Below are 13920 nucleotides of genomic sequence, written 5' to 3'. Positions count from 1 at the left end.
TATGTGTTGTATTGACCTTTATGTATCATGTGTATTAAAAAGGATATGTAGCCGATGCCCGTCTGAATGTTTATTTGAGTGCCGTGCAAAAATCTGAAGTAAATCGGTCGAGCCCTTATCGAGATTTTTGCTAATAACATTTACCTACTACATCATATATATATATATATATATATATATATATATATATATATATATATATATATATATATATATATATATGTCGAAATGTTTGTTAGAGTAACGTATAAGATTAGAAGGGATCAGTCAAGAACATTCCGATTTTTGCTAACGTTTACCCTTATATATATTTTATTACAGCACTGTGTAAAAATCCTAAGTAAATCGGCCAGGAACTTTTTGAGATTTTTGGTAACAACGTTAAACACCTTATCTTTCTAAATTACATAAAAAGTGATATAGATAAGGTGGCACTCCAATAGGAATATAAACATGCCCGTATTCGAACACAATGTCGTGTCAAAATTTCAACAGTCAGTGAATAACTTTCGGAGATTTAAGCGTTTGAACAAACGATTATTTACATTTTTCTTTATATAGATTGTATGTAGCAAGAGAGCTGAACGTGATGTGTTTTTCTGTTCGCAGGTGAGACTGATGCCAACCAAGCATCGCTGAGCGCTATTATGTGAGTAACAGTTTCCAGTAGAATCCTTGCCGCGTGCAGCGGCTGTGATGTCTATTATTGCTTCTCTGTAGTGACTGTTCTGCACGTCAAAGACATTCGTACCTGTTGGCTGTGTATGTTGCCTTTTACACACTTTACACGCCCTTTTCGAACAGCGTGCGCGCAATGCCAGTAATTTCTAGAGAGCTGCGCTTTTGTTTCGTCCGCACATTTTTGTTTCGTCCGCGCATGCGCAGCTGATAGCAAAGCATCGCACCCAGCCCGGCGGCGCCACTGTCGGCAGCCTAGCAATCTATTCACATTCGTGACGCTCCCACCCAACAGGAAACGTATACATCAGTCCCACTGACAAGCGCGGTATCCATCCTGCAAGCATTAATTATCGTTTCTTGCTCGCCCACCTCTCCCATTCTTCCTCTTTTTCGCTGTTTATTCGGTGAACTCTACCGCTCGATCATCTCGCACACACAACGCAGCCTTAGCCGACCGAAAACATTTTCAGAATCGAGCGGAACAGTCTCTGCTGCGTTCATTTTTTTCCGTCGGTTAAATAATTTAAATGATTTCCGCTTCAGAGTACCTCACTGTGAGCCGACTCAGGCGTTTCGATGCAGCATTGATTAATATTGAAAGCTGGGCTCCGAAAGCTCTCCTCTGGAACATTTTTGTGCAGATATTCACCGTACATTAGGAGATGTAACTGCTTTTTGGAACTGCGCTCGCTAACAGGATCCTTTCTTCCTTCCCCTCCGCCTTGCGCTCAATCCGTTACGCGCGTAACGACTTTTTATTACAACTCTGTTCAGCTGTACGCATATAACTCGCCGCTTGTTCGCTGTAATGGCAAACGAGAGATCAGGGGGAAAGCTCTTTGTCTATAACGGGGAAATTTATTTAGACGTCGCAATTGCAAGTTGTCAGCAGTCAGTTGTACAGAGATCATTAAGGCACTCTTTTACAGCTGTAAAGACAAAGCGGGATGTAGCAACTGCTACTTCGTGCGATTTCAGTGGGTTCATAAATATTACGTGCAGACTGGTACGTGGTCGAATCGCATTATCTCTGGATTTGCAGGACACAGCCACTCGGTGGAGAAGTTGGGAGACAAAAGAAGTATTATGAGCTGTTGACAAAAAACAAATCGCGGCAAGAATGTAAGGGAGTAGACTTTGTTGCGGTCTAAAGCAGAATACTACATGCCCTTCTGAAAATACTTTCACGAACTCAGTTTCGTGATGAGCATTGTCTTTAGATTCCAGAGACGTAGTGATGTTAAACTGTCACTTCTTTACAACATATTATGAATAACAGCCAGATACACAGCTATGTAAATTGTTTATATTTTATATCATTCACGATGAGCCCATTTCGGCAAATAGCCATCGCCAGGTGCTCTGTAAATACATAAGTAAGTGACGGTCGTAATACAGTGGTCTTCTAACTATGATCTGAAAAGCTATAATACGCCATACAGAAAATCTGATATATATCTCCATTGTACGTTTGGGAGGAAGTAATAATTATAAAAAAAAGAGAGGGCATGACAGCAATGATTTACATGTAAGGCAAAATACCTATCATGTAATATAGTTTTTCAGGTGTTAGGTACAAGACCATTATATTAGTATTATATATATGTGCTGAAATGGGCTCATCGTGAATGATATAAAATGTAAACAATTTACATATCAGTGTAGTTGCCTATTATTCCTAATAATCATGTCATTAAAAGACATTTTGCACTGTGGGCTCCAGAGAACAAAACTTTACAACATACTCTAATTCCAGAACAATATCGGTCAGAATGTGCTTTGCATTGCCCTTTTGTGTGTATAACAATTAAATGCCGCATATAGATTAACCATAAACGACTCGTATACTCACTCGAGCACTTCATTCTGTAATTCATCCTAGTTTACTGGTTTTTAAGGGGCAAACAAATTTCATTCCTTCAATCGTACCCGTTTTCATCCAACATCTGAGCAAAATGGCACTCCGAACAGATACTGCTATTATTACGGACGACTTCGTGATCGTTGTCATGCACTATTCGACCCAAATTCATTACAATTTCGTCCATATTACCCTCCACGTATCCGCCGGTTTACCAGACCACATTCTGTGGATTGATGATGCGTTCACCACATTTTACCCCAGTTTATTGCGATTATATATACACCAGCACTCTTTCTCACTTTATCGACATTTTCCATTGTAATTCCCCCATTCTTCGGTATACGTCTTTCAACTTTCGGTCATACCAACCCTTCAGCCTTCACAGACATACGGAGACAGCTGATGGGCTGTTAGCCTTTTCAGCACTTTTAAATCTTTGAATCAACTCAAACCGTTTGTAGCCCTCATTTTCGCATGGTGATCTCTGCTGCCAGATTTTTTTTCCTTCAATACAATGAGATGATCCTTACACGAAACTCAGTCGATCCAAAAACAAAACAAAAAATTGCCAGTTACTCATTTTTATGGACAACACACGTTTGACCAAAACTTTGATTATGGCAAAATTGTTTTCACAAAAGAGGATCTAAAGTTTCAGAAGACTGTTTCCCTGTATCTCCTATTCCGATTTCCCTGAACTGACCCAGTTAAACAAAACACTCTGTACGTATAGATAGCTTGTTTTCTAGGCAGCGTATCACGTTGAACCGTGAACCACATTTTAAGTTAGACCTCCAACAACGCAACTGTGAAAACTGCATCCAGTTTCGTGCAGTAGCTTTTGCGTGATGCGCGTACAAACATACGGACAGACATACAAAACTCGTACAAATAATTATTTTGGCTTCTGCTGCCGTTATAAAGAGACTTCATATGAAGTTTTCTTAAATATTTCGTAAGTGTAAGTGTCGGCCAGTTACAATTTTATTAAATGTATAGATAGTCATGCTGCTTTTATCAGCAAATAGAATAGGATTCAACACTGGGATTCTTGTTGTTGTTGTGGTCTTCAGTCCTGAGACTGGTTTGACGCAGCTCTCCATGCTACTCTATCCTGTGCAAGCTACTTCATCTCCCAGTACCTACTACAGTCTAAATCCTTCTCAATATGCTTAGTGTATTCATCTCTTGGTCTCCCCCTACGATTTTTACCCTCCACGCTGCCCTCCAATACTAAATTGGTGATCCCTTGATGCCTCAGAATATGTCCTACCAACCGATCCCATCTTCTGGTCAAGTTGCGCCACAAACTCCTCTTCTCCCCAATCCTATTCAATACCTCCTCATTAGTTACGTGATCTACCCAAAAATGGCTCCGAGCACTATGGGACTTAACTACTGAGGTCATCAGTCCCCTAGAACTTAGAACTACTTAAACCTAACTAACCTAAGGACATCACACACATCCATGCCCGAGGCAGGATTCGAACCTGCGACCGTAGCGGTCATGTGGTTCCAAACTGACGCGCTTAGAACCGCACGGCCACACCGGCCGGCGTGATCTACCCATCTAATCTTCAGCATTCTTCTGTAGCACCACATTTCGAAAGCTTCTATTTTCTTCTTGTCCAAACTAGTTATCGACAATGTTTTACTTCCATACAAGTACTTTCAGAAACGACTCCCTGACATTTAAATGTATACTCGATGTTAACAAATATTTCGTCTTCAGAAACGCTTTCCTTGCCATTGCCAGTCTACATTTTATAGCCTTTCTACTTCGACCATCATGAGTCATTTTACTCCCCAAATAGCAAAACTCCTTTACTACTTTAAGTGTCTCGTTTCGTAATGTAATTCCCTCAGCAGACATCCCCCTTAATTCGACTACATTCCATTATCCTCGTTTTGCTTTTGTTGATGTTCATCCTATACCCTCCTTTCAAGACACTGTCCATTCCGTTCAGCTGCTCTTCCAAGTCCTTCTTTGCTGTCTCTGACAGAATTACAATGTCATCGGCGAACCTCAAAGTTGTTATTTCTTCTCGACGGATTTTAATACCTACTCCGAACTCTTCTTTTGTTTGCTTTATTGCTTGCTCAATATACAGATTCTGGGATTCTTACCAGTTAGTATTTGGGCGGTAAATACGGCACTCGGTTGTGCGAGGGAATACGGGTTGGGGGGGGGGGGTGTCGCAGTGACGTCGAGATATTGCGGTACACTGATGACGGGCATAAAGCGCCGATTGATGGTTTGTCGGTGCCTCCCTGTCGAGATGGCGCGGTGTGTCATTTGCAGAGGCGTCAGCGGCCGCGGTCGGAACACGCGAGTCGCAGCAGCCGCTTTCACGATTCCCCCCCACTTCCGCCGCGCTCACCACTCCGCCCCCCCCCCCCCTCCAACCCCCCACCACACGCTGTTAGCCGACGCTGTTTCCATATTTCAGCGCGCCGTAATAGTCGCACCGCATTAACTCCGCGCAGGGAGAGAGAGTCGCGTGCTCTTTACGATTTTTAGTATTCACGGCGGAATGGCGAGCCGCGAAATTTAAATCCCCAGTGTGGCTTGCCGGCGTTTTTCGTAGCCTCTCGCCCACAGTCGGCGCGCAATAAAAAATTATGTTCTCTTCCTACCTCTCTCTCTCTCTCTCTCTCTCTCTCTCTCTCTCTCTCTCTCTTTGTTTGGTTAGGCATAATTCTGCGCTTAATATTCAACAGCTGTGCATCATTTTTCAGGGCCTGGCCGTAGTGTGCAGTCCTCTGCTCCGATAAGCGCCAGTTTCTCCCCCTCTCTTTTCTCTCCAGACCGAGAAATTTATACCGAAGATAATGACGTCGGCGTTCGACATCCTTGTTTCCGTTTATGGTTCTACTCGTAAATCGGCAGCGAGAGACATCTAGTATCATCACGTAGCAAAGCGGGATCCATCAACGATTTACATCAAATCTCTTGTTTAGCGTGAGGCAGAAAATAGGCGGAAAATATGAGTTACTCTATTCCTGTTAGCCGTTCATGTTTGGCGCTCCCCACTGGTTCTTAGACAGTGTTATTTCGTGAGGGCTGCATAGGCGCGGTTATTTGTGTTTCGTCCGACAGAACACAGTTTTACTCATCTTTCGGTGATTCCTTCTTTTGCATTCCTGTCCACACGCCTTTCCTGTCAGAAAAATGCGTAATGTTCATCGCCTGCGAACAGCTGTAGCGGAAACTAGACGTGCTACGTATCTGTAGAGGTCGCATCAAAAAGTTTTTCAGTATCAGGTTAGGTGAGCGATTAACTGAAAGGTATTTTGCGAGTGAAAATTTTAGTGTATTGTGACTTGTTTGATACGAAACACCTACAAGTCCGTGCTAATCTTAAGTTACAGTTTTCTCATTCACACGCAGTCATACGTACCTGAGAGCCTGTTCCATATGTTCGAACCTGCGCTGACATTCTGCAGTGTGCCATGCGGTTTCCAGAAAACTAGAAGTATAGAATCTGCCTGTTGCCCTTAGTCCAAATGGCTCTAAGCACTATGGGACTTAATATTTAATGCCATCAGTCCCCTAGACTTAGAACTATTTAAACCTAAATAACCCAAGGACATCAGACACATCCATGCCCGAGGCAGGATTCGAACCTGCGACCGTAGCAGCAGCGCCGTTCCGGACTAAAGCGCTTAGAACCGCTCGGCCACAGCGGCCGGCTTGCCCGTAGTCTATGGTTCGGAGGATACCTTGCGAGAAAAGGGCAAGCAGTGTTTCACATGAGTGATGCTTTGTAAATCAGTTTTGGTTTGTGGCTGGAAGCTATCCCGTATTCAAACTGAGAATATACTCTAGAATTCTGCATCAAACTGACGTTCGGGATATCGGCCCGTAATGTTGGCGGTCCGTTCTTTTACCCTTCGCATACAAACAACTTTCTGCGAGGGCAACCACGGTTCAGAGATATTATGAATGACAATAAGAACACTCACCACTCAGTAACCATTCAAATTATCATAAAAATTATAGACATTAAAAAGTCAAGAATGATGAGGCGTTTTCAAAAACCATATAGCTGTGTGGAAGTGCTTTATGCGCAACTACTGGTTTCACGTCAGTATAGACACATCTTCAGGTTTGTCTGTAAAGAATACAAATCAGTGAGTGAAAATTTTGAAATGGCGGAAATACAGAGCCATAGTGTTGACATTCAACAACAAACAATGCCGAGTACTGACAATGGATATATTCCATAATGTAATTCCTTAATGGCCGAAAGCCATAATTGTGTAAAACTTTTTGTTGTGTCTATCACGACTCAGCATAGTCGCTATGTGGTGAGTAGCAACTTTCCCTCTCTAATATTGTTACATTCCGTCCTCGATTTTCCATTGTTTGATATTCCATAATATAGATGGACAATTACGGAGTCCCAGCTTTGCGGAAGTTATCCACTTTAAGAGGCAAAACCACAGTTGTGGGTGTCATAATAAAATTGAGTACACCCAACAGATGCTTGTCAACAGTACACATCATGAGTGCTGAGCCAGGCCCAGAAGAAAAGAGAGAAAGAAAGTAATAATTAATTGGATACAATTGTGAACGGTCATAAAATGCCTAAAAAAATTAACGTCTATGCAAAGTATTGCAAGTTGGACGGGAAATATCATCCAAAAATATTACTCTAGTATGGAACCAAAACGTCGAGAATGGAAGAAATCTGAAAAATAGCTTACCGGAAAAAACCCCGAAGGATGTATTATAATATCCGTTAGACACCAACTCTATAAAAGCAGTGAAGTAAAGCTTAAAATGCCGTTTAATGCGCGTGCGTTCGCGGTATTGCCAACAGGCCGATGCGATGTAAGCAGCCCGTGGAGGCTAGCAGTTTACTGGAAGGCGGAAGGCCACAGTGTCTGAGACGAAAAGAAAGTAAACACACGAGCAGCTGCGAGGAGGGAATTACAACCAGGAAAACAACTGGAGACTGTGAACCGCATTACGTAACTTCAAAAAGCCTTTATTTGGCGTAGATATAAAACGAAAAATAAAACATAATATTCTTTACATCAGTACCTTGAATATTAAAAAAATAGCAAAGGTGTACTATTTGAGTATTATGCTGTTGCTAAATTAAAGAGAAAATCACTTTAGTAGCTAACGGAGACAATTCGGATAGTAAAAATTCAATAGAATATTGAAGTGTTTCAATTCAATCTGATTATTCAGAGTTGAACCTGAGGCTTGCTTTAATGCCGTCATGATATGTATTTCTTTCTTCCAAAGCATTTAAAACATTTACTTTTGTTACCTTAAATATGCAGTTTTTTCAGTATTGTAAATGGAGTGACCTGTTTCTTTTAGATGAGCTGAGATAGCTGATTTGGAGCCGGCGACGTTTAAGTGTTCTTTAAACTGTATGTTCAAATTGCGCCCAGTCTGACCTACGTATTTGTGCGGGCAGTCACTGCAGGCGATCTCATGAATGCCAGAGCCCTTATACACCCATGCTCATAAATTAAGGATAATTGCAGAACGTAGCACTACACAAAACTGGCGCTAATAGCATAGGCACATAGGGAACACACACAACACAGTCCACGGTATTGGCGATAAGTTGAGAACCCGGCCCGAAACATATGTGCTTCCAAACGCCGCCGCGCGGAATTAGCCGAGCGGTCTCAGGCGCTGCAGTCATGGACTGTGCGGCTGGTCCCGGCGGAGGTTCGAGTCCTCCCTCGGGCATGGGTGTGTGTGTTTGTCCTCAGGATAATTTAGGTTAAGTAGTGTGTAAGCTTAGGGACTGATTACCTTAGCATTTAAGTCCCATACGATTTCACACACATTTCATTTCATTTCAAAACGCCACTGTTTCTTGCGCATGTACCCCCACATCAATATTGGTTATGATCACCATGCACACGTACGCAGGCCGCACAACGGGTTGGCATACTCTGGATCAGGTGGTCGAGCAGCTGCTGGGGTATAGCCTCCCATTCTTGCACCAGTGCCTGTCGGAGCTCCTGAAGTGTCCTAGTGGTCTGAACACGTGCAGCGATACGTCGATGATGATGATGTTTGGTTTGTGGGGCGCCCAACTGCGTGGTCATCAGCGCCCGTACAATTATCCAATCTTTGCTCAGTCCAATTTCGCCACTTTCCTGGATGATGATGAAATGATGAGGACAACACAAACACCGAGTCATCTCGAGGCAGGTGAAAATCCCTGACCCCGCCGGGAATCGAACCCGGGACCCCGTGCTCGGGAAGCGAGAACGCTACCGCGAGACCACGAGCGGCGGACAGCGATACGTCGACCGAGAGCATCCCAGACAAGCTCGATGCGGTTTAGGTCTGGAGAACAGGCAGGTCACCCCATTCGCCTGATACCTATTGTTTCAAGGCACACCTCCACGATGGCAGCTCGGTGGGGCCGTGCGTTATCATCCATCAGGAGGAAGGTGGGACCCACTGCACCCCTGAAAAGGCGTACATACTGGTGCAAAATGACGTCATGATACACCTGACCTATTACAGTTCCTCTGTCAAAGACATGGAGGGGTGTACGTGCACCAATCATAATCCCACGCCACACCATGAAACCATGACCTCCATACAGGTCCCTTTCATGGATATTAAGGGGTTGGTATATGGTTCCTGGTTCACGCCAGATCAAAATCCGGCGAGGATCACTGTTCAGACTATACCTGGACTCGTCCGTGAACATAACCTGGGACCACTGTTCCAATGACCATGTACTGTGCTCTTGACACCGGGCTTTACGGGCTCTCCTGTGGCCAGGGGTCAGTGGAATGCAACTTGCAGGTCTGCGGGTGAGTAAACCATGTCTGTTCAGTCGTCTGTAGACTGTGTGTCTGGAGACAACTGTTCCAGTGGCTGCGGTAAGGTACCGAGCGAGGCTACCTGCAGTACTTCGTGGCCGTCTGCGGGAACTGATGGTGAGATATGGGTCTTCTTGTAGTGTTGTATACTGAGGACATCCCATACTGTAGCGCCTGGACACGTTTCCAGTGTGCTGGAATCTTGAGATGACAGTTTGTGGCACACGGAGGGCCCGTGCTACGACCTGCTGTGTTTGAGCAGCCTCCAGTCGCCCTAGTATTCTACCCCTCATAAGGTCACCAATATGTGTTCTTTGAGCGATTTTCAACACACAGTCACTATCAGCAGGTCTGAAAACGTCTGCACACTTTCTCGCTGAACCGTACCCTGACATGCACCAACACACCTCTGTGTATGTGGACTGCTGCCAGCGCCACCGTGCGACGACCGCAGGTCTCATTTTATTTAATTTAATTAAATGTCAAGTTCCGTAGGACCAAATTGAGGAGCAAATTTCCAAGGTCATGGAACGTGTCAGTACATGAACTTACAACATAAAAAGTAACAACAGATAAAAATAAATGTTCATGAACCTGAAAGAAAATCAGTCTATAAGTTTAAGCAAACGCTATCAGCAATACAATGAGAATCATCTTAATTTTTCAAGGAACTCCTCGACAGAATAGAAGGAGTGACCCATGAGGGAACTCTTCAGTTTCGATTTGAAAGCGCGTGGATTACTGCTAAGATTTTTGAATTCGAGTGGCAGCTTATTGGAAATGGATGCAGCAGTATACTGCACACCTTTTTGCACAAGGGTTAAGGAAGTCCGATCCAAATGGAGATTTGATTTCTGCCGAGTATTAACCGAGTGAAAGCTGCTTATTCTTGTAAATAAACTAATATTGGTAACAAGAAACGACAATAAGGAATGTACATATTGAGAGGCCAATGTCAAAGTACCCAGACTCGTGAAAAGAGGTCGACAAGAGGTTCGTGAACTCACACCACTTATTGCCCGAACCGCCCGTTTCTGAGCCAAAAATATCCTTCTAGAATGGGAAGAGTTACCCCAAAACATAGTACCATACGACATAAGTGAATGAAAATAAGCAAAGTAGACTAATTTACGTGTCGAAGTATCACTCACTTTCGATACCGTTCGAATAATGAAAATGGCAGTATTAAGTCTTTGAACAAGACCCTGAACGTGGGCTTTCTACGACAGCTTACTATCTATCTGATCACCTAGGAATTTGAACTGTTCAGTTTCACTAATCATATGCCCGTTCTGTGAGATTAAAACGTCAGGTTTTGTTGAATTGTGTGTTAGGAACTGTAAAAACTGAGTCTTACTGTGATTTAACGTTAGTTTATTTTCTACAAGCTATGAACTGAGGTCATGTACTGCTCTACTTGAAACCGAGTCAATGTTGCACACAACATCCTTTACTACCAAGCTGGTGTCATCAGCAAACAGAAATATTTTAGAGTTACCCATAATACTAGAGGGCATATCATTTATATAAATAAGGAACAGGAGCGGCCCCAACACTGATCCCTGGGGCACCACCCACTTGACAGTACCCCACTCAGATCCCACATCACAGCCGTTATCAACATTGTGAATAATGACCTTTTGCTGCCTGTTGCTAAAGTAAGAGGTGAACCAAATGTGAGCTACTCCCCTTGTTCCGTAATGGTCCAACTTCTGGAGCAGTATTGTGTGATCAACACACTCAAATGCCTTTGTTAAATAAAAAAATACGCCAGGCGTTCGAAACTTTTTGTTTAGCCCATCCAGTACCTCACAGAGAAAAGAGAATATAGCATTTTCAGTTGTCAAACGACTTCTAAAGCCGAACTGTACATTTGATAGCAAATCGTGTGATATAAAATGATCAATTAACCTTACATACACAGCCTTTTCGATAACTTTTGCAAACACTGATGGCATAGAAATAGGTCTAAAATTATCTACATTATCCCTTTGTCCCTTTTTATAAAGCGGCTTTACTACAGAGTACTTTAATCGCTCGGGAAACTGACCATTCCTAAAGGAAAAATTACAAATATGGCTAAATACAGGGCTAACATGTGCAGCACAGTACTTTAATATTCTACTAGACACTCCATCATAACCATGAGAGTCCTTAGTCTTCAGTGATTTGATTATTGTCTGAATCTCCCTCTTGTCTGTATCACAAAGGAGTATTTCAGACGTCAATCTCGGAAAGGCATTTGCTAAGAAATTTATGTGATTTCCTGTAGATACTAAATTTTTATTTAATTCACCAGCAATGCTCAGAAAATGGTTGTTAAATACTGTACATATATCTGATTTATCAGTAACAGAAATATTATTACTGCAAACTGACTTTATATCGTCAACCTTGTGCTGTTGACCAGACACTTCCTTCACAACTGACCATATGGCTTTAATTTTATCCTGTGAATTAGCTATTCTATTTGCATACCACATACTTTTTGCCTTGCTAATAACATTTTTAAGCACCTTACAATACTGTTTGTAATGGGCTACTGTAGCTTGATTGTGACTACTTCTAACATTTTGATATAATTCCCGCTTTGTTCTACATGATATCCTTATCCCACTAGTCAGCCAACCGGGCTGTCCATTACTGCTAGTACCCCGTTTAGAATGTTCTAATGGAAAGTAACTCTCAAAGAGCATGAGAAATGTGTTATGGAAAGCATTGTATTTATTATCTATATTATCGGCACTATAAACATCTTGCCACTCTTGTTCCTTGACAAGTTTTGAAATACTCTCTATAGGTGTTGGAGTGGCAACTGACCCTTAACATAGACAAATGTAATGTATTGCGAATACATAGAAAGAAGGATCCTTTATTGTATGATTATATGATAGCGGAACAAACACTGGTAGCAGTTACTTCTGTAAAATATCTGGGAGTATGCGTGCGGAACGATTTGAAGTGGAATGATCATATAAAATTAATTGTTGGTAAGGCGGGTACCAGGTTGAGATTCATTGGGAGAGTCCTTAGAAAATGTAGTCCATCAACAAAGGAGGTGGCTTACAAAACACTCGTTCGACCTATACTTGAGTATTGCTCATCAGTGTGGGATCCGTACCAGATCGGGTTGACGGAGGAGATAGAGAAGATCCAAAGAAGAGCGGCGCGTTTCGTCACAGGGTTATTTGGTAACTGTGATAGCGTTACGGAGATGTTTAACAAACTCAAGTGGCAGACTCTGCAAGAGAGGCGCTCTGCATCGCGGTGTAGCTTGCTCGCCAGGTTTCGAGAGGGTGCGTTTCTGGATGAGGTATCGAATATATTGCTTCCCCCTACTTATACCTCCCGAGGAGATCACGAATGTAAAATTAGAGAGATTAGAGCGCGCACAGAGGCTTTCAGACAGTCGTTCTTCCCGCGAACCATACGCGACTGGAACAGGAAAGGGAGGTAATGACAGTGGCACGTAAAGTGCCGTCCGCCACACACCGCTGGGTGGCTTGCGGAGTATAAATGTAGATGTAGATGTAGATTAACTTTACTACGTAGTTTTTAATTAAATGCGACATTGGTTACAGTACAAAAACCTTTTGGTGTTAAAATTTGTGCACCATGGTCTGAGAGGCCATTCACTCTTTTACTAACAGAATGCCCATCTAGTAATGAAGAATGAATAAAAATATTGTCTATGACTGTGCTACTGTTCCCCTGCACCCTAGTTGGAAAAAACACAGTTTGCATCAGATCATATGAATTTAGGAGATCTGCCAACATCCTGATGCACCACATGGTCCTACCCCGAGGTGATTTAAACCCGCAAACCGCCCACCAGAGCGTTGTTTCAATATGTATCAGCATTATCCTTCATTTGTGAGCATGAGTGCAGTTATTGTACTCGGCCTTTTCACTGCTCCTGTATCTAATAACAACTTTCCTTGGAATAAAGAATGCTGAATGGATATTTTTCTTTTTTAACTTTCTGCCAACATATTCCGATACACTACCAGAATCTACTGTAACTTGGCCTGACACTATTTTGATAAGATGGAATTAACATTATGGTCGAACCAACACTAGCATCACCTGTGCTTTTTTTGAAGTCGCTTCGGACTTACTGCTGCAGTCTGGAGTCTGTGTTAATTGCAGATTGGCTCCCTGTATGTTGTCGCTGATAACTTCTGGAGGAGCAGATGCACCAAGACAGTGAACACGTTGCAGAAATATCAGGTACATGTAGCGATGTCGTCAAAAAAAAGAGCTCGATCTCTTTTTCTATAGATTGGGATAGCCACTCTGCACTGACACGCACGTACCCCGCTGGGAAACAAGCGGTGCGAAGTGAGTGCCTCTTCGGGCTCGGAGGGACAGAAGTAGCCGAGTGGACGCGGCTATTGACTTGCGCGCATAAATTATCGGCGCGGACGGTAGACGCGATGGCGCTGTCACCGGTCCGCCATGATTGATCTGCGTATTTGGGCGCGTAGACGCGGGCTGCGTGGCGCGTGGCCCGCGCAGAATGCCGGCTGAATAATGCATGCGGGCCGGCTTTGTCGCCG

Source organism: Schistocerca cancellata, chromosome 3 (assembly GCF_023864275.1).
Source record: "Schistocerca cancellata isolate TAMUIC-IGC-003103 chromosome 3, iqSchCanc2.1, whole genome shotgun sequence".
NCBI classification, from domain to species: Eukaryota; Metazoa; Arthropoda; class Insecta; order Orthoptera; family Acrididae; genus Schistocerca; species Schistocerca cancellata.
Note: the sequence above shows the minus strand (reverse complement) of the source record.